The sequence below is a fragment of the Pseudorca crassidens genome, chromosome 14 (genome assembly GCF_039906515.1).
Source record: "Pseudorca crassidens isolate mPseCra1 chromosome 14, mPseCra1.hap1, whole genome shotgun sequence".
NCBI lineage: Eukaryota > Metazoa > Chordata > Mammalia > Artiodactyla > Delphinidae > Pseudorca > Pseudorca crassidens.
Window position 1 is genome coordinate 29,480,145 of NC_090309.1, and position 25,669 is coordinate 29,505,813.

At 36.8% G+C, this 25,669-nt stretch overlaps 1 protein-coding gene and 1 pseudogene across 5 annotated transcripts in view; one reads left to right on the forward strand and one right to left on the reverse strand.

Annotated features, from left to right (window-relative positions):
* EXOC6B (exocyst complex component 6B) overlaps nt 1–25,669 on the forward strand; it is a 712,186-nt gene that overhangs the window by 53,588 nt on the left and 632,929 nt on the right. The window lies entirely within an intron of this gene.
* Nucleotides 8,829–10,226, reverse strand: LOC137205623 (general transcription factor IIE subunit 1-like; annotated as a pseudogene).

The window sequence follows — 25,669 nt, forward strand, 5'->3', positions numbered from 1 at the left end:
TGCTCTGATTAGCCTGTGGGCCAAATATGGTCTGCCTGTATTTGTAAATAAAGTTTTATTGGAACATAGCCATCGTGATTTGTTTATGTATTGTCTATGGCTGCTTTTGCGCTACAACAGCAAAGTTGAATAGTTGTTACAGAGAGCGTATATCCCATAAGGCTGAATATATTTACTATCTGGCCATTTATAGAAAAGTCTTGCTGACAGCTGCTCTGGATATTGGCTGCTTAGAGTGAGGATTTTGTAGAGCAGAGACTCGTGCTGACCCACAGTGGACATATGCATATGCCATCAGAAAGAAATAAATCTGTATTCACTGATATTTTGAGGTTGTTTGTTATAGTAGTATAATCCAGCTCATCCTGACAGTCAGGCTCTTTATAGGAAAAATATTTCAGTTGCTCACAGAGGAAGAAACCTTATGGACAGGAGTAGTGTGGAACAAAGATGGATAGGAATGTTAGGGTACTGTTGTGAAAGTACGAGACTGTTAAGCTCAGGTGTTTAGATTTTATTTAGAATCCTCAATATGGAATCAGGACTTAACAATTTTTTTTGAGGGACTGAAGAATAGTATGGTGGGAGCTTTATGGTAAAAAGTTTAATCTGCCAATAGTTATAGAAAGGCTGGAGCATTCGTTGAGTCAGGAATTTGATCTCTGTAAAACAAAAGTCCCTGGAAACTGGACTGACAGTGGTTTAAATGGAGTTTTTTTTTTTCCTTAATAAGTTGCAGTGACTTAATTTCTTGTGCCATTAATGCTTAATAGCAACCTCAGATTTTTTGTAATTTGAGCTGTTTATACAAGTGAGGAAACATCATTGTAAAGGGAGTTGTGATAGTTGAGGGCCAGTTTTTTTATTTCCTTCTTTTTTTCTTTGATTTCCTCTTTTTTAGGTAAAGCAAACACATCAGACACTGCCATCAACTCAGTGAAATTTGGTGTCAGGTAGCCTAAGGTAGTTTAAAGTGGAAAAATGGTCACTTTAGAATTCGGTCTTACTGCATCTCCTGTTACTTCATCTGCTATATATCTGCTGAAGGAAACCTTTGTCAGTTTGCCAAGTTACATGAATGCAGCTGAGAGTATATAGCAGTTCCTCAAGGTTAAAATATAATATTTTAGGGTACTGAATCCTTCAGGCTTCCTAAAGCAGTTTCATCCTGCATATATGATGTTTTGAAGATACATAGAAGGAAAAGAAGAATGATAATAACAACGAAAAATGCTGTAGGAAATTCCTGTATAATCAGGTTATTTTGTAAAGTGATGGACAAACTTGTTCTTCTAATCCTTTTTGGCTTTAGTGAAAGAATGTTCTTTTTTACTTGTTTTGATTTTACTGGCATAGCGGCCTTTAGAAATTTGGAAAATTCATTGCATTGCAGGCCTGTTTTGTTATTTATTAAGCTGTTAATTATTCCTTTTCTCTTGGAGTTTATATTTTAATAATACAACATCTCACATATAGACCATTTCTTTAAAAGAAATAAACAGTACAGAAATATTTTTTTGCCTTTTTATTGATTATGAAAATAATACATGTTTATATTGCTTGGGACTCTGGTTGCAAGTTATAGAAACTCTATGTGAATTAACTTTAGCAGAACAGTTTAATATATTAGCTTACTGTGAGCAGGCATCTGCAGACACAGGGTGAGCTGGTATTAGGTAAGACTGCAACATGGGACTCTTGTGTTTTTCTCTTGGCAATGTGTTTTACATTTTTGTAAATGTTTTCTGTGTAGTTGAAAAATGCATACAATGTGTTTATATAACGTGTATATTTATAAAGTTATGTATATTTTGTATTGGGGCAGCAAGTTATAATATGTACATTTCATATATGTATATTATATATTCTTTTTTTAAAAAATTATTTATTTATCTTAAGCTGCGTTGGGTCTTCGTTGCTGCACGCGGGCTCTCTCTAGTTGTGGTGAGCGGGGGCTACTCTTCGTTGCGGTGCGCGGGCTTCTAGTTGCAGTGGCATCTCTTGTTGCGGAGCACTGGCTCTAGGTGTGCGAGCTTCAGTAGTTGTGGCACGCGGGCTCAGTAGTTGTGGCTCGCGGGCTCTAGAGCGGAGGCTCAGTAGTTGTGACGCACAGGCTTATTTATTCCGTGGCACGTGGAATCTTCCTGGAGCAGGGCTTGAACCCGTGTCCTCTGCATTGGCAGGCAGATTCTTAACCACTCGCCACCAGGGAAGTATCTATATATTCTTTTTTTATGGGCAGATAGAGAAATAGATGAGTGTGGGATTCCGTGTCAGTATACTTATACTTTAATCATGGCTCTGTGACTTGGCAAATAATTTATCTTATCTGTGAGTCAGTTTCTTTGTATGTAAAATGAAAATAATACTCTATATCATGGGATGGCTTTGAAATTAAGCAAGATAGTACATACAGAGTGTTTAGAACAGTCCTTTATAAGTAGTGAACATGGACTAAATGTTATTATAAATACTGTAATGTTTATATTATATTATTAATGTACACGTGCACTATATATATATTGTGTTAATACATGGATAGATACTTATGGACTTTGTATCTTGCTTTCTTCACTAAACTGTTTGTTTTCTTTATTATATTTTTGAACTTTAACACCTTTTAGAAAACTGACAAACCTAAAGGAAATAAACTTTGGAGTTCATTGGTGATCTTAACTTTCCTCTGAAACATGGCATTTTTGGAAAACCTTTGCTTGAGCATGCTAGCCTTTAACCCAAAGATGTGATGTGTTCAGAAGGAATAGGAGATGACTAATACCCATGAATGGCTGAACGTGTTGGTTATTGAAATTTGTATATCCCTTTCCTGAATTGAAAAGATGACTTTTTGGTATAAACAGACTAAAGATCAACCAGGGACTCTTTATCAATATATAAAATGACAGTTTTTTCATTACTAGTATGAATCATATTATGACTAGATTTTAAGTCTGTTTTTATTATTGTGCTCTGCAGAATGACCGATTTGTTATTTGCACTACTTGTGTGGAATTTACTATTGCTGCCTGTTTATATTATCAGATGTAGCCTGTCGCCCTCTTAAGATTGCCAGTACTTATAAACTTTTCTTATGGGACTGAGTGGTGATATAATGAATGTGATTTTTTGAATTGTATAATGAAATATATCAACATTTGCAAAACCTGCGAAACCCAGCGAACCAGTATTTTTCAAATGAACAATACCTGATGTTACAAAATCATACATGGGTAAAAGATTCATTTGAAGTATAAGATAGACCAATGAATTTTAATCTAGAACTCATCAAGTTTTGAGGTTGTATCATAAATTTGTGTGTGTGTGTGTGTGTGTGTGTATGTATATAAAGTTTTCTGAAAAGGCTTAAAAATACTTTCTCCCCTTTCCAACTACATATGTGCAAGGCTGGGTTTTCTTTATGTACTGTAACCAAAACCCCACATTTTAATAGATTTAATGTAGAAGTGGTTATAGAGTCCAGATATCTTCTGCAGACATTAAAGATATTTGCACAAATGCAAAAGACTCTTCCAACTATTTTTTATTTGTTTATTTCAGAATATAAAATTATTTTTCATAAAATATATTATTTAACATGTAAATATTATTGGGTTTTAATATTAATGAATTAATATTTTCTAATTTTCAGTTTTAATTTCTAATATAGTAAATATTGATATATATAAATCAATGTAAACAAAAGTTCTTTAGGGTTCTTAATATTTAATAGTATAAAAATTAAAAATTGTGTTTAAAATGCTGGAGAGCTGATAGTTTAGATGAAAGGAAACTGAAGAAACATGACAGTTGAATGTAATACATGGTACTGGGCCGGATACTCTCCAGGAGGAAATGAAAACACTCTAAAGAACATTATTGGGACAGTTGACAGGACTGGAATATGGACTATGGATTAGATTATAATTGTATCAATGTAAATTTTTTGAATTTGATAATTGTATTATAGTTAGGTAAGATAGGAAATACACATTGTAGTTTTAAGGGTATAATACATGCAACATATTCTAAACATACATGTACATATATGTAGAAGAGAAAGTGTTAAAACAAATGTGGCAAAAACATTACAAATTGGTGAATTCTGTATAACGGCTAAATAGGAGTTCTCTATTATTTGTACAATGTGAAGTTATTTCAAAATAAAAATTAAAAAATTATGAAGTAATATAATGAATCTCTTAGAAGTGGATTTTACAGATTAATTGGTGAGTGTCTTTTTGTGCTTGTGAATGACTGAGAGGTTTTGAGCAGTGGATAACTGGCTATGTAAGTCCTTTGGAGTTTTCACTGCTTTTCAGAGGACACTCCTTGTGCTCTGCTGCCCCCTAGTGACTTTTATGCTCATCAGCAGTTTATTCTGCAAGTACAAGTTGGGAATTTGGATCACTGTAGTCATCATTTAAAAATAATTTAGTATCAGCTAAAAGGATTGTTTTGGGGGGGTGGAGGAAGATACTACTGTGAAGATCTCATGATCTGTTTTGTCTTATAATTTTTAAAAAATTATATTTTTGTTCTTGTGGTTCCTTTGAATTGTATCCTCAGTCTCCCCTTCCCCCCCCTTTTTTTGAAGATAGTATTTATTGGTTCCTCATCTGACAGAAACAGTAGAATTTCCTGTATTTTCTTTCCCTCTCTTTTCTGTGACCACAAGTATTAGTCAATAATATTATGTTAGTGTTTTACTTTATAGTCTTAAAATGTTTAGAATTCTGCTAGCCCATAATCTCTCATTTGCAATATGAAAATTCCAAAGGCTCTGAAACCATTTGTCGTCAAAAGCTGTCTGAATTCATTTGGCAACAAAACTTGATGTGAGTTGCTGTGAGATAGTGATAGTCTTTATATTTACCACTTGTGTGAATATTCCTACATTTGCTGCAGAGTTACTAATGTTACTAAACTAAACCCCAAGGGTTTTAGATTAGGAATTGTAGACTTGTACCTGATTTGCTTAGCTTTGACTCCCAGTTATGAGATATGAAGCATCACCAGCTTATACTACTTTCTATCTTTTCTCTCTTCTTTTTATTAGTTGTATAATTTTTATATACTATTTTAAAAATTTTTATTAGAGTATAGTTGATTTACAATGTTGTGTTATCACATACTATTTTTTTTTTCTTTCTTTTTTTTTTGCGGTACGCAGGCCTCTCACTGCTGTGGCCTCTCCCGTTGCGGAGCACAGGCTCTGGACGCACAGGCTCAGCGGCCATGGCTCACGGGCCCATGCTCCGCGGCATGTGGGATCTTCCTGGACCGGGACACGAACCCGTGTCCCCTGCATCAGCAGGCGGACTCTAAACCACTGCACCACCAGGGAAGCCCACATACTATTTTTATATACCATATTTTGTCACTCTTAATCTGATCTTTTTGTCTTAGAGTTGCAGTTAAATATGTTCCCTTATTACTTCCAGTCTTTTTTGTTGACGTTTCTCTTGTTATTTAGTTTGGTTGGAGTTTTTCTCTACCAGTTACCTTCAGATGGACTTATATAAACAATAATTTTTGAGTTCTTGTATATTCAGAATGGCTGCTCTGTAGACTGTACATTCAAAGGACAGCTTCATTGAACTTAAAACTTTGACTCGTATTTTGTTTCCCTGAGTATTGTCTTCTGGTGTTCGGTGTTGTAGAAAGGTCTGATGGCTGCTAGATTTTCTTTTCCTGATTATTGACTGTTTTTTTTCTTTTGCTGTCTTTTGGTTCTTCTTTTTCTAATCTATAGGAATTACTCTAAGGATTACCACATGCATCTTTGACTCATTAAAGTATAATATAAATTAATTCTTTTATCATTTCCTTGATACTACTAGGACCATATAACACTTCATTTTCATTTACCCTTTCCCATCTGTTAATCTATTGCTGTCATGAATTTTAATTTTACATGTCATTTAGTGCCCCCAAGACATTATTATTTTGTAGAGTCAGCATTCATTTATGTTTACCCCTTTTTGGTTTCCTACATTTCTGTGCTTTATTCTGAGATTACTTTCTTTTTACATGAAGAACTCTCTTTAGCATTTCTTTGAATGCAAGCCTAATACTGACACATTCTCTCATTTTTTTGCTTGTTTGTATGAAAAGTGTCTTTATTTTACCTTAATTTTTTGAAATTGTCGTAAAATATACATAACAAAATTTACCATTTTAACCATCTTTAAGTGTATAGTTTAATGGCATTAAGTATATTCACATTATTGTGCAATCATCACCATCATCCATCTTCAGAATTTTCGTCATGTTCCCAAACTGAAATTCTGTGCCCATTAAACAATAACTCCTCATTCTCCCCTTTCCCTTCTCCTGGCAGCCACTATTCTACTTCCTGTCTCTATAAATCTGACGCTTCTGAGTACTTCATATATGTGGAGTCATACAGTATTTGTCCTTTTGTGACTGGCTTATTTCACTTAGGATAATGTCTTCAGGGTTCATCCATGTTGTAGCATGTGTCACAATTTCCTTCTTTTTTAAAGGCTGAATAATATTCCATTGTATGTGTACCACATTTTGTTTATCCATTCATCCTTCGATGAACATTTGAATTGCTTCCTCCTTTTGGCTGTTGTGAATAATGCTGCTATGAACATAGATGTGTAAATATTTCTTTGAGTCCCTGATTTCACTTTTTTTGGGTATGTACCCAGAAGTAGAATTGCTGGATTATATGGTAAATTATTTTTAATTTTTTGAGGAACTGCCAAATTGTTTTCTGTAGTGGATGTACCATTTTACATTGCCTGCCTTAATTTTTAAGGGACTTTTTTTTTTTAAACTAGTTTTAGGATTCTAGGCTGGCAGTTTATTTTTTTTCAGCACTTTACTGTATATAATTCAATTGTTATTTGACATATATTTCCTGTTAAAAAGTTAGCTCTTAATCTTAATGTTGTTCCTTTAATATTTTTTACTATGGTTTTGTTTTTCTGCAGTTTTACTATGAGGTGCTTACGTATAGTTTTCATTGTATTTATCCTGTCGGGTTTGTAGAGCTTGAAACTGTGGATTGATGTCTTTCATTAGTTTTGGGAAATAGTTGACTCTGATGTTTTAAATATTGCCATTTCCCCATTATAGAAAGACTAGACCTCTTTCTGCAGAGTCACAAATTTAAAACTATTTTCCTAGTAACACTAAGATATTGCTTTCTTCTTTTACTCACATTCTTGCAGGAGAATATAGTGAAGTACGCCAGAGGCTATATGATATGTGAAGACAGTCGTTGTTTTAATGGCTAATGTAATATATGCTTGTGTATTCTTATGTTTAAATTTTTATTCAGCTTTAATTTTTAATGTGATAAATGTCAATAAATATAACCAAATATACAAAAGTTCTTGGGGAGATCCATATTTTTTAAGAGTATGAAAATATCCTTAAGCCAAACAGTTTGAGAACTGTTGGGGTAGGCATTTTGACTCTATCCCATATATTTCATATTTTTTATAGTCTTCTGTATTTTATATATTTTTATTTTCCTCTGTATGCTTTTTTTTAAATGGGAAGAGTATTCATTTTAATTATGCTCCAAGGTGTTACAGAGCTAGATTAACAAATTTCAGTCAGTATAAAATAGACTTATTGTCAATATTCAGTCATAATACAACCCAGGTAAATGAATCATTACTTTATACAAGGCTCAGATGTTTAAAATCTATCTTAACTTTACACATGTACTATAAAATGATAAATACTTAAAATGACAATGCAAGGGAAATATTATAAAAATACAATTGTTGTAGACCCTTGTATGAAAGTTCTTTAAAGTTCTGCCTTAAGGAATAATACCATGCTGCATATCAGAACCAAAAATAAAGCATTTTCCTTGAGGTTACAATGCTCAGCGATATACTGGATGAACTCTAAAGTACCATGCCTGACAAGAATCAGAAGAGACAAGGCCTTCAATAATTTGAGAGAAAAAAAAAGAGAGAGGAGTAATCAATTGTCATATGCTGATTTCTGCTGGAATGGCCTCTTTAAACAATTATAGCACTGTGGAAGAACTGAAGAAGGGGACCAGTCTCAGCTTTATATAAAGGATTTCCAAGTCAGCACAAACTCAGACAGTGTTAAAAGGTACTGTTCCCAGTACTCTCCACTCTTCAACCCTTTACATGGACTCCTCGTCCTAAGTCCCTGTTTTTTCTCTAATTTCTTCCTAAGGGCTTACCAAACACACTTTCTGTTTTCTATTATCCAACATACAAACCAAAAGGCATTAAGCAAAACAATATCTGTCAGTCAAGTCAGTTCTAAAGACACCAATTTTGGTATAAGTATTAATCTTGAGATTTACACATAACCATCCTTCTTCCACAGACACTCCCACCTCCCCTTTACATATTGACTCCATCCTAAACTGTGAAGCAATATGAAGTCTTAAGATTTTTTTTTTTCCTTCATCAATGATTTGCCTGTTGCCAAGCTGCTTGGTTGGCAGCAATATCAGGAGCTGTTTGGAATGCTTGGTCAGAATATATAAGAAGGATGTGGTCAGTGAATTACTGTAACCTATCAAAGTGAGCTTCTACAGGCAGACATGAAGAATTTACCTTTAGACTTCTCGCACTCATTTCAGAAGGGAGAAAATGTGTCTTAAAAGGGAAAGGAAAAAAATTAGATAAGGAAATACAGCAAAATATTAATACTGTAGTAATAGGAAAGGGAATGCTACCTACATTGTGGGGAAGTTTCTGGCATAAAAATCAAACTTTCTCTCCCATTACTCTTTGCACAAGATTAACAGTTGATTTACATCAAGAGGGGCAGAAAGCCACTAAACACTTTCTTCAAAGGTAGGGAATTTCTTTTTGAAATGAGCATTAGAGAAGGGAGGAAAAGGTGGGGAAAGCTCAGTCAAAGAGGTCCTCAAACATGCGTTGTCTCATTGCTATGTACGCTTCCTTTTCATCTGGTGTCATTTGGGCCACCAGCTCTGGCTTCTGGCTCACTTCGCTGTAGGAGAACGGACGGCCAGCCACCATGACAATGGGGTCATCTGCTCCTTCCTCAAATTCATCCTCCTCCTCATCCTCTTCCCCATGATGTGCAGCCACAGCTGCCGCACAGGGTGGAGAGTCATTGTCTCACTCACTGGTCTCACTCTCAGAGTCACTGCCATTGGCAGTGGTCACAGGAGCAGCTGCCCCCACTGAGCCTGCTGTGGCAGAGGGGGTCTTCTTCTCATGAATGAGTAGTGCTCGCATGACCTCCTCGTTATCATCTGGCCCCGCACGGCCTTCCTCACGCTCCTGAAACAAGTCTATATCTAAGCCACCTTCCTTCATCTCTTCAGAACTATGTGCTCCTTCGATAGTGCTCTCTCTTAACCAAATAGTTCTCTCTTTGGCAGATTTTCCCTCCAGTGAGGCTCGATGAAGATCGTCTTGGTCATCCATGTTAATGACAACATTCTGAGTGTATAAGTACTCATAAGACGGACCTTGGTGGCCCATGCTTCCTGGTGGTGCCCACCTGCCAGGCCAGCAGCTGCAGCCGCAGTTGCTGCACGGTCCTTGCTCTGTTTCAGGGCTGGTATTCCTGTGGGTTCTGGCTCAAGTATTTCATAGGCCAAGTTCACATCCTCTGTCTCTCAAAGCAAAGCATAAATGGGCTCAGTTTGTTCATTAAACCTTGCCAAAAGTGTGTGTGCATCTTTTTTGGGCATTGCTGATTCATCTTCTTTGACCTCTGTGTGGCAGAAAATATAGCGGAAAGTTCCTGTCATGGGATCAAAGAGCTGATTATCTTCTAAATCTGTAAAAGTACCACTGCAGATGGGACATTTGAAGGAGGCCCGGTTGGTGGAATCTCTCTCATCAGTTTCAATCCTCCTTCTCATGTGGTCCAATTTATATTTTACCACATAAACAAGAGTACAATAATTGATAAAGTAGTAGTTGTGGTGAGTGGTTTTCCCATCTGCGGCAGTTTCCACCCTCATTCTGCACTTGATGAATTTGTCTCCCTTTAAATTATTCAAGAGTGATCGAAGTTGCTTCTGATCAAACTTGAGCAGCTCCAGCATGTCCTCCTCTTTCACACAGAGGTTTCGGATCAAGATGTCCAAGGCCAAAGCATGCTCAATGCCATAAAACCCCCGGATCACATACTTGGCTAACTGCTTCAATGCTGCAGGAACCTTGGTGAGGACATCTGGATCTGCCATCTTTAGCAGCAAACTTCAACTTTAAATGTACTGACCAAAGCACATCCTGCATGGGGAGGGCCCTGTGCCACATCATTTAGCCTGTTACCTTTGCCTGAAACACCTTAGGGGACCCAGAGTGAATCCTTGAACACTCCCACTGCAGCTTCCCTCAGTGCCTCCACTACTGGCTTAAACGAGCCGTGCCACTTGTGCGACAAAGAGAACGCCCTATTCCTGCGACCAGCTTTAGAAACCACGTGCTACTTTCCTCTTTATGCTTTAATCTGGATATTTTCTATTAGTTTATCTTCACTAATCTCCTCTTGCTGATAAACTATCTATGGAGCTCTTAATTTTAAAAATAACATTTTCACTTCTGAATTTTCTCAATTTTTAAATAGCATAGATTTCAAGGCTCTGGTGAATTTTCCATCTTTCTGTCTATTTTGTTCTTTTTCCTTTTATTTTTTTTATCATATTAATCATAGACATTTCAAAGTCCTTTTCTCATAATTTCAATATCTGTGTCATCTGTGGATCTTGATTTTCAGTTATATGGTCCTCCCCCTTGGCATGCTTGGTAATTTTGGACTGCATGGAGATAAAAAACTCTTGGAGGTTCTGGGTAACCTTCTCTTCCGTAAGAGAAGGTTAAACTCCCCCCAACCCCGTCTTTTTCGGTAAGGTGGATAGAGTGGCAGTGATCTGAATCCAGTCAGGGTCAGAGCTATGCCTATCTCTGGTTCAGTACTGCCTTTTGCTATAGTCCTTCACATTTTCCAAACAGCGTTGGAGTGATGATTAGGGCCCCTTTCCTCAGGTGGACACTGCATTCTAATCTTTACTCCATACCTCAAGACTACCTAAAACTCTGTTCTGCTTCTATGCTTGTCGTTTTAGCCTCTTGCCCGCTGTAGGTTAAGAATTCAGCGCATGTATTGAGGGAAAAACAGAAGAGTGTTGTGTTTTTTACCATTTTTCCTCTCTAGGATCTTTACCTCTTGTCTCTAATTTATGTCACTTCAGTGCCACAAAACTGTCAAAAGCTGATTTCTCTACCTCTTCTGCTTGATTCCTACACTGGAAACTTAGCCTCTTGTGTGCAGACTTGGCAAATATCTTGGGAAAAAGTGACTAAAGAATGTTGGCACACCCCTTCTCATTCTTCCCCTGGTCTCCAGCATTTTGTTCCCTTAATTTCTGATCATCTTAGCAGCTCTGTAAGTCAACCAAGAAAGAACATCAAAAATAGGTATGCAGAAAGCCTGGATAGGTGTCAGTTCAGATTGGAGCAGGGGAAATGGGAGCATCAAGAGAGAGTTTTCCAGAAAAAGGGGGGGAGATTCCCATAAGAAAGGAATGGTAATCTTAGTATACAACCTGGCTTAAAAGTGAAGAATATTTATATAGTTAAACTAATACAAATGTTGTTTATTGGTTTTAAAGACAAAGTACTGGTAAACCATAAAAGACAATTATGATTCTGGAACAGAATATATATGTTATTAACCCAACCCAGTCAATGTAAAATTCACTTCAACAGTTGGAAGAAAGTGAGGAAAACAAATGAAGAGAAAGTAAAGGGGAGCTAATGCCTCACTTTGCACAATTAGGGGGTCAAGGTAGTCATAGATGATGATGTAAGAAATAAAAGCATAAGTATATTATTAAGAAATAAAAGTACAATATTAAGCATAGTATATTAAATTACAAAAATAACCTTTAGAAAAACTAAAAGTGGTATAAGTATGTTGAGAGGAGAGGGAGGGGGAATGATATGGTATGATGAGGTAAATCTGCTCTGATTATAGCAGAAAGACAATATCTAAACTGATTAAAAAAAAAGCAATATTATTATATGTTTTACAGATATGGGCTTACCTCCACAAAATTAAGACCAGAAACATTTTAAAAAGCTCCAAGTGGTTTTCTCTGGAATATTAAAATGGAAATCCAAGAAGCTTAAAGATCCTCAAGCAGGGTAAACACAAGCAACAAAACTACAGCAAGGCACCACAAAAGGAATCACAATAATAGCTCAAAAGATGGGAAGGGGGAAATGGAATTATACTTAATTAATTAAAAAGAAAGCAGGAAAAGAGGAAATCATTTACATTAATATAATTACCTATTTGACTAGGTTTAAGTCTGTTATCTTGTTATTTATTATTCATTTGTCCTATCTGTTCTTTGTCCCTTTTTTTCTCTTTTCTTACTTTCCTTAACTAAATTAGATTAACTGAATATATTTTAGGATTCAAGTTTCCCCCACTATTGTCTTATTCAGTATACCTTTTTGTTATATATATATATTTAGTGGTTGCTGTACGGTTTACAATATGCATCTTTAACTTATTACATTTGCTATTGCCTGAATGTTTTGTGTCCCTTCAAAATTCATATGTTGATACCTTACCCTTCCCCCCCACTCCCCCTGCCAATGTGATGATATTAGGAGGTGGGGCCTTTGGGAGTTAATTAATTCATGAGGAAGTCATGAGAGTGGAGCCCTCTTGAAAGGGATTTGTGCCCTTGTAAGAAGAGACATGAGAGCTTGCTCTCTCTCTCTCTGTTCTCTGCAATGTGAGGATACAGTGAGAAGATGACTGTCTGGTAAACCAGGAAGCTGGCCCTCACCAAACACTGGATATGCTGTGCTTTGATCTTGGACTTCTCAGCCTACTGAACTGTGAGAAATAAATTTTTATGAAGCCACTCAGTCTATGTAATTTGTTATAGCAGCCTGAACTGATTAAGACAACAGTTTGCCTTCAAATGATATTATACCTATTCATATATAACATAAGATCCTTGTAACAGTATACTTTTATTTCCCCCATTGACCTTTGAGTTATAGTTAGCATGTATTTTACTTCTACATATGTTATGAATTCCACAATTCATTGCTATTATTTTTGCTTTAAACTTTCAGTTATCTTTTAGATAAATTTAAAAAATGATAAAAATCTTTATATTTATCATTTCCTATGCTCTTTATTCCCTTGTATATATCCATATTTTGACCTGATTTTATTTCTTTTCACCTAAGGAACTTACTTTAATGTTTCTTGTAGTGCAGGCATGCTGGAAACAACTTCTCTAAGATTTTGTCTGAAAAAAAGAAAATCTTTGTCCTTAGGTTTTGGAGAATATGTTTGCTGGCTATAGAATTCTAGGTCTACAATTTTTCCTTCAGCACTTTGGAGATATCTTTCCATTGTCTTCTTGCTTACATAATTTGGATGACAAATCTGCAGTCGTTTTGTTTGTTTGTTTGTGTTCTTTTTTCCCTCCTCTGTATCCTTTTAAGTTTTTTTTTCCCCCTCATTTTTTTTTTTTTTTACTGTTTTTCAGCAACTCCAAGAAGCCTTTTCTGATTAATCCAATTCCACAGCAAACATTACGTTTTTATAATGCTGTACAGATTTAGGTGTACAGATTTAAACATTATATTAATTTCTATACAGATTTATAATTACCTTCAATTGTGTTTCCTTGTGTGTTTCTTATTATAGTATGTGCTTCCTCAAAGGGAAACATTCTTGTCTTCATTTTAGTAAATTCTCAATAAATGCTTACTAAGTGAGCCTATGATGGTAAAATGTCCAAACCACCTGGTATAGCCAGTTTTCTTGTTTCTGAGAAAACAGTTTTTTTTTTTTTTTTTTTTTTTTTGTGGTACGCGGGCCTCTCACTGTTGTGGCCTCTCCCGTTGCGGGGCACAGGCTCCGGACGCGCAGGCTCAGTGGCCATGGCTCACGGGCCCAGCCGCTCTGCGGCATGTGGGATCTTCCCGGACCGGGGCACGAACCCGTGTCCCCTGCATCGGCAGGTGGACTCTCAACCACTGCGCCACCAGGGAAGCCTGAGAAAACAGTTTTTGTTTAACTTGCTGTGGTCATTTTATTTTATTATTTGGTTATTTTATTACTTAGTAGTCATATTTCTCTTGCCTTTTAAAAGTTTATTTCTTCTGGTTTAGTGTATCATGAACATTTAAGAAAATTACTCCCATTTCCCCTCATTAAGTAAACAATCAAGTTACTCCTTAGATTGGAGAACTGAAGTGTGATAAGCATATTCCATAGCTTTTGGAGAGTGACCTAAACATAACCCTATGGAGAAGTAATTTACTGGTAAGCAATATTTGTTTCTTCAGTGATGTTTGGGGCCATATTAGATTGTCATTTTGTTAACTGAGAATTGACCTGTGTAGGGTGTCAGATTCTCCAAAGAAGTCATATGATCTAGGCCAGATTAACTGATAATATATAATTGATGATAGATAAGTAATGAAAATATGCATTAGGCCTCAGGTAGATATCTAACGAATTATATAACAAACTTTAATCATAGGGTCATTTCTGAAAGGCAGGCAATTAATTTTTCCCAGTTACCCATTGTAAATTACTTAATTCCTTGTATTGAACCAATCATTTGGCTTTAGTGACCTCTGTTTTCAGAAAAATGTCTCTTAACATGTTAAGCTAGTCTGTCTCCAGTCTTTTTTTTTTATCGTGTGAGTTTTGGTATCACTCATTCTGTTAAATTTTATTTTGATTGTTTTAGAACCATTTTTCCATATAAGTCCATATAGATCAAGGTTGTTTCAGATCTTTTTTTATCTTTCAAAGTATTAAAAATAAGATCATTTTAGTGTCATTTATGTAGTTGAACATGTATTTTATTTCTTGGTCTAGGCATAAAGTAAATTTATTGACTAGAGTGGATACTAAAATGACTCTATGTAGAGAGAGTTAATGACAGAAGTAAAGTCTTAATCAAAGACAGTGACCAGCATTTCTAGCCCTATCTTGGAACACAAAGGACTGTATAGCAAGGCTGACTGTGATATGCCAGGGCAATGTTTTGGGAGTATGATCCAGATCATTGGTTCTGGATGCTGACATTTGAAAATGATTTCTTGGTGGTGCATATGTGACCTTGGAATTATGAATTGTCTTAGAATTTCTTTTCAAGGGAAGGAAGCATATAAACGGGAGGGTAAACAAATATTTTGTTAATAATTTGCTGTAAAGATGGTTTATTACAGTTTAATATTAAACAGCTCAGGAGCCCTAAAATTTATCTCACTTGGTTCTAACTGGTGTTTCTTGCTGACACATGGTGTGAATCAACTGTCCTTCCAACTTGAAAAAGCAGAGAGCTCGCTGACACAACTCCTTTGTTCTAGGGAATTGTTTCCACTGTGCCTTCAAAAAAGAGGGACATTAAAAGCTTTGGCTCATAGCAAGTTCTCTCCAAGTTGGACACAGTTGGGGGGCTGAATCTTGGCTAAAGAAAGTGGGGTTGGTGATTTCTTTTGTATCTTGGATTTTTTTTTTTTTTGAAATTGAACATTTACTTTTTCAAGCTCTCTACTTGACCTTATGTGATTAACAGTTCTTCCTTCCCCCTTAAAATGGAACCAGAAAATCTCTTATATGCTGGTGTTTTCCAGGGTTCTCCTTTCTTAGGTCCTAGAGTTGCTTGGGTTTCTGCCCTTCCTCATAGTTGAGTTTTCTTTTGTGAAAATATTCATGTACCTACTTAACAAAGCAAAACATGAACATGGAAGGTTTAATGACAAAATTATGTCTCAAAAGATCTCAGGGCTTCCCTGGTGGCACAGTGGTTGAGAGTCTGCCTGCCGATGCAGGGGACACGGGTTCGTATCCCGGTCCGGGAAGATCCCATATGCTGCGGAGCGGCTAGGCCCATGAGCCATGGCTGCTGAGCCTGCGTGTCCGGAGCCTGTGCTCCGCAACGGGAGAGGCCACAACAGTGAGAGGCCCGTGTACCGCAAAAAAAAAAAAAAAGATCTCAGAAGACTGGAAAAAGGATTATAATTGTAATAGATAGTAAGTAGTAGATTCAGACTATCAACTGAATGAATATAGCAATGTATTATAAAAACAAATTAAAAGATTTTATGTGACTTTAAGCTCAATGTACAGTATAACTGCCAGAAACACTAAAGCATTAGGCTGTTTTAATAAGGCCGAGTAACAAAGTTAAAGGAGATGAGTCTTATTTTCCTAGTTTGACCATGTTTGATCTGAAAATTGCTTATATTTATAGTGTGCTTTCTGTGTGCCATGTACTGTTTTGAATGCTTTACTTACATTATGCCATTTAATCTTTATACAGCAACTGTATGAAATGGTTTTTATTATTATCTACATTTTATAGACGTGGAAACTAAACTATAGAGAAGTTTAATAACTTTCCCAAGGTCACAAAATTAATAACCAAGACGAATCCAGGAAGTTTGACTTTGAAGCCTGTGCTCTTGCCTACTGTACTACACTGCCTGTTTTGTTGCATTTTAAGAATGTTGACTACTAGAATGTGTCTAGAGGGTAAAAGCCTGAATTGAAAGGCTGTATGTAGAATAGTTGAATAATTTGGATTGTTGAGTCTGGAGAAGGGAAAGGAGGGACCAAGGACTCGTTTTTGGTGGTCCTTTGAGGGCAAAAATAAGATAATTGGTGAAAATTATAGGAAGGCAAATTTTATTTTTTATAAGAACTTTGCAACAGCTATTGAAATGGGATTGGTTGCCTTGTAATGAACTTCCCCTTACTAGAGCTGTTTCAGTGGAAGCTAGACGCAAGTATGTGATAGAGATGTTTAAAAAAAATTGAACTTGTATTTGTGAATTAAGGCCAATCATTTCTGAGGTTCCTTTTTTTGGTACATTTCTATATTTCCATATTAAAGAGAGATCTTTAAAATGGCCTAGTGTATACTGCCCTTAAGCAAATGCTTCTGTGAAAAAAAGGCACAGTAATGATTCCTAATGGAAACATGGTGTGAGAGGAGGGGGTGTGTCCTCATTTATTTTCATCTAAAACATGAAGGGTTTTTTGTAAATAGCTTTATGATATTGGTAGGGAGTTCTTTGCATATCATGTTAGTGGTATAGGAAACAACAGAAAATAGCTTACTTTTCCAATTCACAAATCAAGTTACTTAAATTGAGTAATAGATCAGAGGTTCCATGGTAATAACCATTGAGGCCCCCCTCTTCCCCTCCCATTTGAAGGATCATGAAAGAACATTAATTGGTGAGGTTCATAGTTGCTATGGAAGGGCTCTAGGAAACTGCTGTGTGAGTTTTCGAATAAAAAATTTCAGTGTGTCAAATATATGTATGTTTTAAATACATTTTGAAGTTATGATCAGTAATGAGAAGGTTAGAATATAGAAGAGATACTGAATTTTTAAAATTCCAGAATTCCCTGGCAGTCCATTGGTTAGGACTCCATGCTTCCATTGCAGAGGGGCATGGGTTCGATCCCTGGTCGGGGAACTTAGATCCCACAAGCTGCGGCAGCGTGACCAATAAAAAAACACAAATTCTGATCAGTGGTGATTGCTTCTTGGGTTTGTAGGTGATAGATTGTGAGAAGAAATTCTTCTCTATTTTTTTACATAATTGTTTTTGAATAATTATTAAAAACTAGGCCCCAGGTTACTCTGAAGTGTTTGTTCTTGTTTGGTTTTTAATTTTAATTAATATTTTATTGAGCATCTACTATGAACCAGGTACTATTCTAGACTTTTAAAAATGCACTTCCTTTTCTCAATTATAAAAGCAATACATGTTTAAGAAAATAAAAAGTTAGAGAAGTAGAAGAAAGTCACAATTGCCTTATTCAAACCATTTGAACCATTCAAACCATTTTGCCATTTGTATTATTTGTATTATTTTGGTGATTTTCTCCTCTGCCTCCTCCCTCTTGTGCTCATCTTCCTCTGTCCCATTTTCCTTTTCTTCCCTCTCATCCTTTTTCTTTCATCTTTTCCTTGATATAACTAGCAACCTGGGGAAGGTAGATGTTTTTGTGTACTGGCAATGTCAGAAAGGTTGCTTCATGTGTGAAATGATGATATTGGTAACTACTCCAGTAGGATTATTTTTGAGCAGTAAGTGAGTTAGTGTATGTAAAATGTTCAACAGAGGGCTTGGTACACTATTTTTAAAATGCTTATGTTTCCTGTTGTAATTTTGAGCTGGATTTATCCTTTAATGTTCTGGGTGATATCGGTATAGTAAGATTTCCTAGACTGAGTTGCTGGGTGGTTGAATGATTGGCCTCTAATTTTCTTTGCTTTTCTTACGAATTGGTACTATACGTAACTTTCCCCCTCATGTTCTTGAGCCATCATTACAAACTCAGACTTGCACCTCAGAGTTTTTTCAAAACCATGATCAGGTATAAATCAACTTACCTGTTCCATATGATGTGTGGTAGGATTTCTCTGCATACCCCTGTGATAACCATTTAATAGAACACTTGATCCAGGTCAAAATAGAATAATGAAAATATTCTGCTAAATAGCAGGGCATTTAGCATTGCCCTTTGTTCAGCTCTCTGTGACTGTACATTATGGTGTCTAGTCTGGGTATGAGACTAATGTTTATCATTATGGTACAGAATTCTTGACTACTTTTATGTTCTACCAAATAAAAATCTTTAACAGACTCCACCCTGCCCTCCCCCTTAAATAAAGAAAGACTTTGCCAACAAATTTTTTTCTCTCCTTTGAGAGTTAGCTTGGTAATTTGGAGCATATAACCATGATGTTTGGGAGCTGTTTCCATTGTTGCAGTCTGATTGTCCATGGTTTAATCATCAGTAGTTAAGAAAGAAAGCAAAAAATGGCTCCAGGCTGCAGAGTACCATAAAAACTTTCCACCTGGAAGCAATTTTTTTCTAAAAGCCCTTAGGGACTGCTGTCACCCTTCCCCTTCTATTGGCAACAAGGGCCAGAAATACCAGTTCCCTTCAGAGCCAGGTCTTGTTGCAATTTAATCATCTTCCTTTTCCTAGCTTCCAGAGAAGGTTTGAGGAGAGCTAGGGAAATAAATTATTCCCAGACACTTCTACAGTAGATTTCCTTGAACCTTCTAAGTCCCTTCTTCCTCTAATTCCTTCCTTTTCTATTTAGCATTTTAGCTGAAGTACAAATTATTTGCACTGCTAGAACTTGAATTTACTTTTGAAGCAAGAATGTTTATTATTAACTCTAGTGCTTGTCTTTGGAGAAAGTCTAAATGTTGAAACATTTTTGGGCACTGCTTTAGGCCCTTTGTCACTTTGTCTTCTCTGTGGGAGGTGGGCATTGTTCCAGGTGTAAACCCTCAAGGAACTCATGGTCCTGTAGGGGATATAGACATGTAAATAAATCATTACTGTGTAGAGTGCTCAGTGTAGTACCCTTTCAACAATATGAACAAATAAACATTTCAAAACAAAAGAGTATCAATTCAGCTTTCCATCAGTGAATGTCAATAGTGGTGGTGCTCATTAATTTCTAGGCTATTATCATGCATTTGTTCAAGAACTTTAAGGCAAAACAGGATGATAGTACTTCTGGTGAAATTTACCTCAAATTACACATGGTTTCATAGGTTCAAGGATGGTTCAGATTTGCACAGTGTCAAAATGAGAGACAGGTGGTAAATGAGGATACTGTGACTGTAAAGGGGTACCATTTATCTTATATGACTTATCAAGGATAGGTCTAGGTGTTTTAACAGAATTTCTTTCTTCATCTTTTTAAAATAGAATTTTAAATATATTTCTTAAAAATAGGCTATTACATGCTGTAACAGGTTTTTTTTTTATAAACATCTTTATTGGAGTATAATTGCTTTACAATGGTGTGTTAGTTTCTGCTTTATAACAAAGTGAATCAGTTATACATATACATATATCCCCATATCTCTTCCCTCTTGCATCTCCCTCCCTCCCACCCTCCCTATCCCACCTCTCTAGGTGGTCACAAAGCACAGAGCTGATCTCCCTGTGCTATGCGGCTGCTTCCCACTAGCTATCTACGTTTGGTAGTGTATATATGTCCATGCCACTCTCACTTTGTCACAGCTTACCCTTCCCCCTCCCCGTGTCCTCAAGTCCATTCCCTAGTAGGTCTGTGTCTTTATTCCCATCTTGCCCCTAGGTTCTTCATGACCATTTTTTTTTTTCTCTTAGATCCCATATATATGTGTTAGCATACGGTATTTGTTTTTCTCTTTCTGACTTACTTCACTCTGTATGACAGACTCTAGGTCCATCCACCTCACTACAAATAACTCAATTTCGTTTCTTTTTATGGCTGAGTAATATTCCATTGTATATATGTGCCACATCTTCTTTATCCATTCATCTGTTGATGGACACTTAGGTTGTTTCCATGTCCTGGCTATTGTAAATAGAGCTGCAATGAACATTTTGGTACATGACTCTTTTTGAATTATGGTTTTCTCTGGGTATATGCCCAGTAGTGGGATTGCTGGGTCATATGGTAATTCTATTTTTAGTTTTTTAAGGAACCTCCATACTGTTCTCCATAGTGGCTGTATCAATTTACATTCCCACCAACAGTGCAAGAGGGTTCCTTTTTCTCCACACCCTCTCCAGCATTTATTGTTTGTAGATTTTTTGATGTAACGGGTTTTTAATGTAGTTGAAGTTGGCTTCTTTTGGGAAAAAATGCCTAATATCAGCATATCAGTAAGCAGGAGAAAAGTAGCCTTCAGTATGAATCTTCAAAGAATGGACTCACAGTCCTATTTGGTGTAAATGTCTCCAGAGAGTGCAAGCTTAAATTCTTGCTGGCTTTATGAACAGTTTCTTAGGTTCTGCCTAGTTTGTAAGGAGGGGAGTTTCTATATTAGGGTATAGTAGTTGTAGTAGGAAGGGAGGTTTTATAGTAGGGGTGTGTTATGAGCTGAATCTTGAAGGATGAGGAGGAATTTCCCAGATAAAGTGATAATAAGGAGATTCTAGGCAGAGGGACTACATAGCACACTCAGGGAACTTCAAGCAGAGTTGTAGAGTGAGTGTGGGGAGTATTCAGAGATAAATCTGTACATGGATGGGGTCTTACATACTATGCTAGGGACTTTGGACTTGATCCTGAGGCAGGACTTAATCCTAAATTGTGGTGTGCGTGTGTGTTTGTGTGTGTGTGTGGTGTGTGTGTTTCATGATTATATTTCATTTAAAGAAGATTACTGTGAGAGAAGTATCGAACATGGATTTTTAGGAAAGTAAGGAGAGGGAGGTGAAAACAGTTGCTTGGAGGAGAGATAATGACGCAGGGCAAGGCAGTAGCAGAGGAGGATAGAGAGGAAGAAAAACATAGAAAAGCTATTATGGAATTAGATTGGGAGGCCTTAGTGATTGATTGATCAGTTGGAGGGAGGTGTGAGGTTGAGTGAGGCGTCAAGGATAACTTATGTATTTCTAGTGTCGGTAACTGGGTGGCTCTGGTTGTTTCAATTGAGATGGTGAATATAGGAGGGATGTGCAGGTTTGGGTAGAAGAGTTAATGATTTTAACTTTTGACATGCACTGTTTGAGATGTATTTGAGGATGAATGGTGGTTGAATATTCAGGTTTACAGGATTTGAAAGATATGCCTTGTTATTGATTTGGGAACCAAAGATGTTTAATTAACAGTGAAAGCTGAAGTATTGGTGATATCTCCGAGGGAATATGAAGAATGAGAAGAGATGAAGTCCAAGCAGGTATTGAGGGCCAGAAGGACGAAGAATTGTTGGAGACTGAGAAGGGGAATGTAATAGAAACCCTGGGAGTAGATATTTAAGAAAGAGGAGGTGGTTAGTGATGGCACATATGAAAGAGGAGTCAAGTAAATGATTTGATTTGACAATTAGTAGGCTTTTATTGACCTTAGCAAGAATAGGTTCATTGGGGGGATGTGGGTAAGAAACAGGTTACACTGGATCGAAGAGCAAATCCAATTTGAGGAAATGGAGGAAGTGAGTATAGACTGCTCTTTTAAGAATCTTAACTGTGAAAGGAGAAAGAGGGAAAGAGAAAGGATACCAGATTAAAATTATTGGAAGAGAGATTTTAATTTAATAGTACTTCATTTAAAAAACACAAAAAAGCGCCAAGTTATTTTGTTAAGAGGGGACATGTTTTGTTAAGAAAAAGAAGTCAGTAGAGCTAAAACATGAAAAGTACAGACATTTAAAAAAGTGTTGATGGGGTACAGGGGAAAGGAGATTTTTAGAACATAGGATTAGTCTTATAAGTAAGGTAAGTTGTCTGTTTTATTGAGATAGGAATGCACAAATGTAAGGGTAGATAGAGATATAGATAGACTTGTATATTGGAATGCAGGGAATTAAGAAGATTCATGCCTAATAAGCTTGTATTTTCTTTATGAAATTAGGTGGCAAAAGTAAGTTGCTGGATCAAGGTTGGACTCTTAAAGAGAATGGCAATAGTTTGGAATAAATGTTCTAGTCGTGGAAGAATGAGTTGGCAAAAGACACACCAGATGTTTGGATGCTGCTAACGGTTCATGTATTTGTATAATTAGCTCCATCAGTATAAGGTTCTACACACAACTGTAGTTGAGTCATAAAGAGAATGGCAGCCAGTTCTAAATGTTGGTAGATAGAGCTGAATAGAGAAGAGTGCTCTTCCTCTGTTGGGGGACTTCTTTTGGTGAGGCTTATAGGTTTGTCTTTTTACTTTGAGGATAACAACTTCCTGTATCTTTCATCAATTCTGGGAAATCCTCAGCTATTTCTCCGAATATTACATGTTTTTTTTTTTTTTTTTAAATTATTTATTTATTTAATTTTTGGCTGTATTGGGTCTTCATTGCTGCATGTGGGCTTTCTCTAGTTGCGGTGAGCGGGACTACTATTTGTTGCGGTGCTCGGGCTTCTCACTGCAGTCGCTTCTCCTCGTTGTGGAGCACGGGCTCTAGGTGCACGGACTTCAGTAGTTGTGGCTCGCGGGCTCTAGAGTGCAGGCTCACTAGTTGTGGCACACGGGCTTTGTTGCTCTGAGTCATGGGGATCTTCCTGGACCAGGGATTGAACCCGTATTCCCTGCAGGCAGATGTCAGGCAGATTCTTAACCACTGCGCCACCAGGGAAGCTGTTTGTTATTTTTTACTAGAGCTCCCATTAAACCCATCCTATTCTCCATGTTCTTAACCTTTCTTTACTGTTTCCTGCTATAGGTTGAGTGTTTTGTGTCCCATCAATATTCATATGTTGAAATCCTAACCCCCAAGGTGATGGTATTAAGAGGATTAAGAGATGGGACCTTTGGGGGTGATTATGTCAAGAGAGTGGAGGCTTCATGGACAGGATTAGTTTTCTGGGCCATTATAAAGAGGCCCCAGAGAGTTTGCTTGCCCTTTCTGCCCTGTGAGGATACAAGTTAGCTGCCCAGAAGAGGGCCCTCACCTGACCATGCTGGCACCCTGATCTCAGACTTCCAGCTCCAGAACTGTGAGAGAGAAATTTTTGTTGTTTATGTTACCCAATCTGTGGTATTTTGTTATAGCAGCCTGACAGACTAAGACATTTTACATCTTTTGTCTCTGTGCTGCATTTTGTATAAGTTTTACGCATACTTCCTAGTTAAATATTGTCCCTTCCCATTTATTAAATTTTTAAATATCAGTAATTATAGTTTTTATTCAGAAAGTTCTATCTTTTCCAGTGTGTCTGTTTTTGTTTTGGTAATTCCCTCATGTTTCTTTAAATATATTACACATTTATTTTTAATTTATACATATTTATTTTCAAGCAGGTCTGATTCTGTTGTTTTTGTTGATTCTTGTTTATATGCTTTGTTTCCTTGTGTGTTTCATGGTTTTTGATACTTGAGTTCAGCTCAAAGGAATGTTATTATTTGTGAAAATAATTAGAACTATTGTTAAGATGTATTCCTCTAGAGAAGCTTTTCCTTTTCTTCAGTCAGTTTTCTGGGGTACTAACAACCAGACTTTTAAAATAAATTCTCAATTTGAGATATCTCAGACCACACAGGTAATATTAAGTATGAACATGGGCCCTCACTTTGGGTGAGAAGGCCAGGTTGTGGCTTCAAATTATCCCAGGAGTACGTCTCCCCGCTTCCCTGCCCAAAACAAGGAAGTTTCCTTTCAGCCACCTTTTTTGGGGAAGAATTTTTCTACATCTTTCACTAAGGGTGTAGCCCTTGGGTGTCTTGGCTTTATTCACTTGGAGGCCTCTCATTGGACTCCCCGTCTCTTGTGGGCCCTAGGTTTTGTCTCTTGTTCTCTATATAGCTATAAAATAGAAGCATTAGGGGCTTCCCTGGTGGTGCAGTGGTTGAGAGTCCGCCTGCCGATGCAGGGGACACGGGTTCGTGCCCTGATCTGGGAAGATCCCACATGCCACAGAGCGGCTAGGCCCGTGAGCCATGGCCGCTGAGCCTGCGTGTCCGGAGCCTGTGCTCCGCAACGGGAGAGGCCACAACAGTGAGAGGCCTGCATACAGCAAAAAAAAAAAAAAAAAAAAAAAAGAAGCATTAGGTTATAAGGGATTGGTAGAATCTGGAGTCCTGTTCTAGTTTTGTTTTAGCCTCTGGAAATTTTCCTTATTTTCTTTTTTGCTTAGCCACGCACTAAAAAAGATTTAGAAACTTAATGCAGCAGTTTTAGAAGTTTAGTAGTAGAAAGGTTTTTCATGGTATATCCGGTCTTACATATTGTCCATGGAACTTTATCCTGTTTTGCCTACTTAGTTCTCCATCATGTTTTAGGATGGAAACTATTCTCATACCTTTTATCCGTCCTCCTTTCAGGGTCTTCATTGCTTATAGACTTAAGGTGTCTTAAATTGTGATCATTTATGGCCGTGGGGTGTGAAATTAGACCAGGAATTGAATGTGATGTTGGCAAGTCTGGTTCTTTCTCAGAAAATCAGAAAAGTATGTGCGTGTGTGTTTGTTTCATGCATGTGTGTGTGTATCACAGATGCATACATATAGCATACACACTATATAACATACATATATGTGTATATAATGTGTACTTATGTAGGTACATACATACTATACACAACATACACATTTACAAATGACGTCACATTTATTATAGTTTGATTTAGTGATTCTGGGAAACTTGGCTGGTCTAATTTTGTTAGACCCACATTAAATCTACATGCATAAGGAGACCAGGACTATTCACTTAAGTGTTTCTAATACCTGTCCCCCATTGGTTTGTTTTTCTGTGTGAATACCTTTATGATCGCTGTCACTGGAACCATAATGATAATTTTAAGTGTGGAGAATCTGAAGCATTTCTTCAATTAATAGGCAGTCTTTTACAATATTTTCATAGCTCTTCAGAGCAATTATTTAAATTAAATACTTAAATCTTTTGTAAAGGATCTTGAAGAGTTCTACTAACATACACTAGATTCAGACACATTATGATGGTGGTGGATAGTAAGTGAATCAGTAGTTTCATTTTGTTCTAGCTTTACCTGTTTAAGTGTTAAACTTGACACTTTGAATTCCATGCAGTGAAACTGGAGCTAATCTACCAGTGTTAATTATAACCCTGTATATACCAACCGTATTAGATTCAGTCAGTATCACCAGGCTGTAGATGGAGTATTTCTTTTATTTGGCAGTAGCATCTGAAACCCAACTTTTAGCTGTCAGA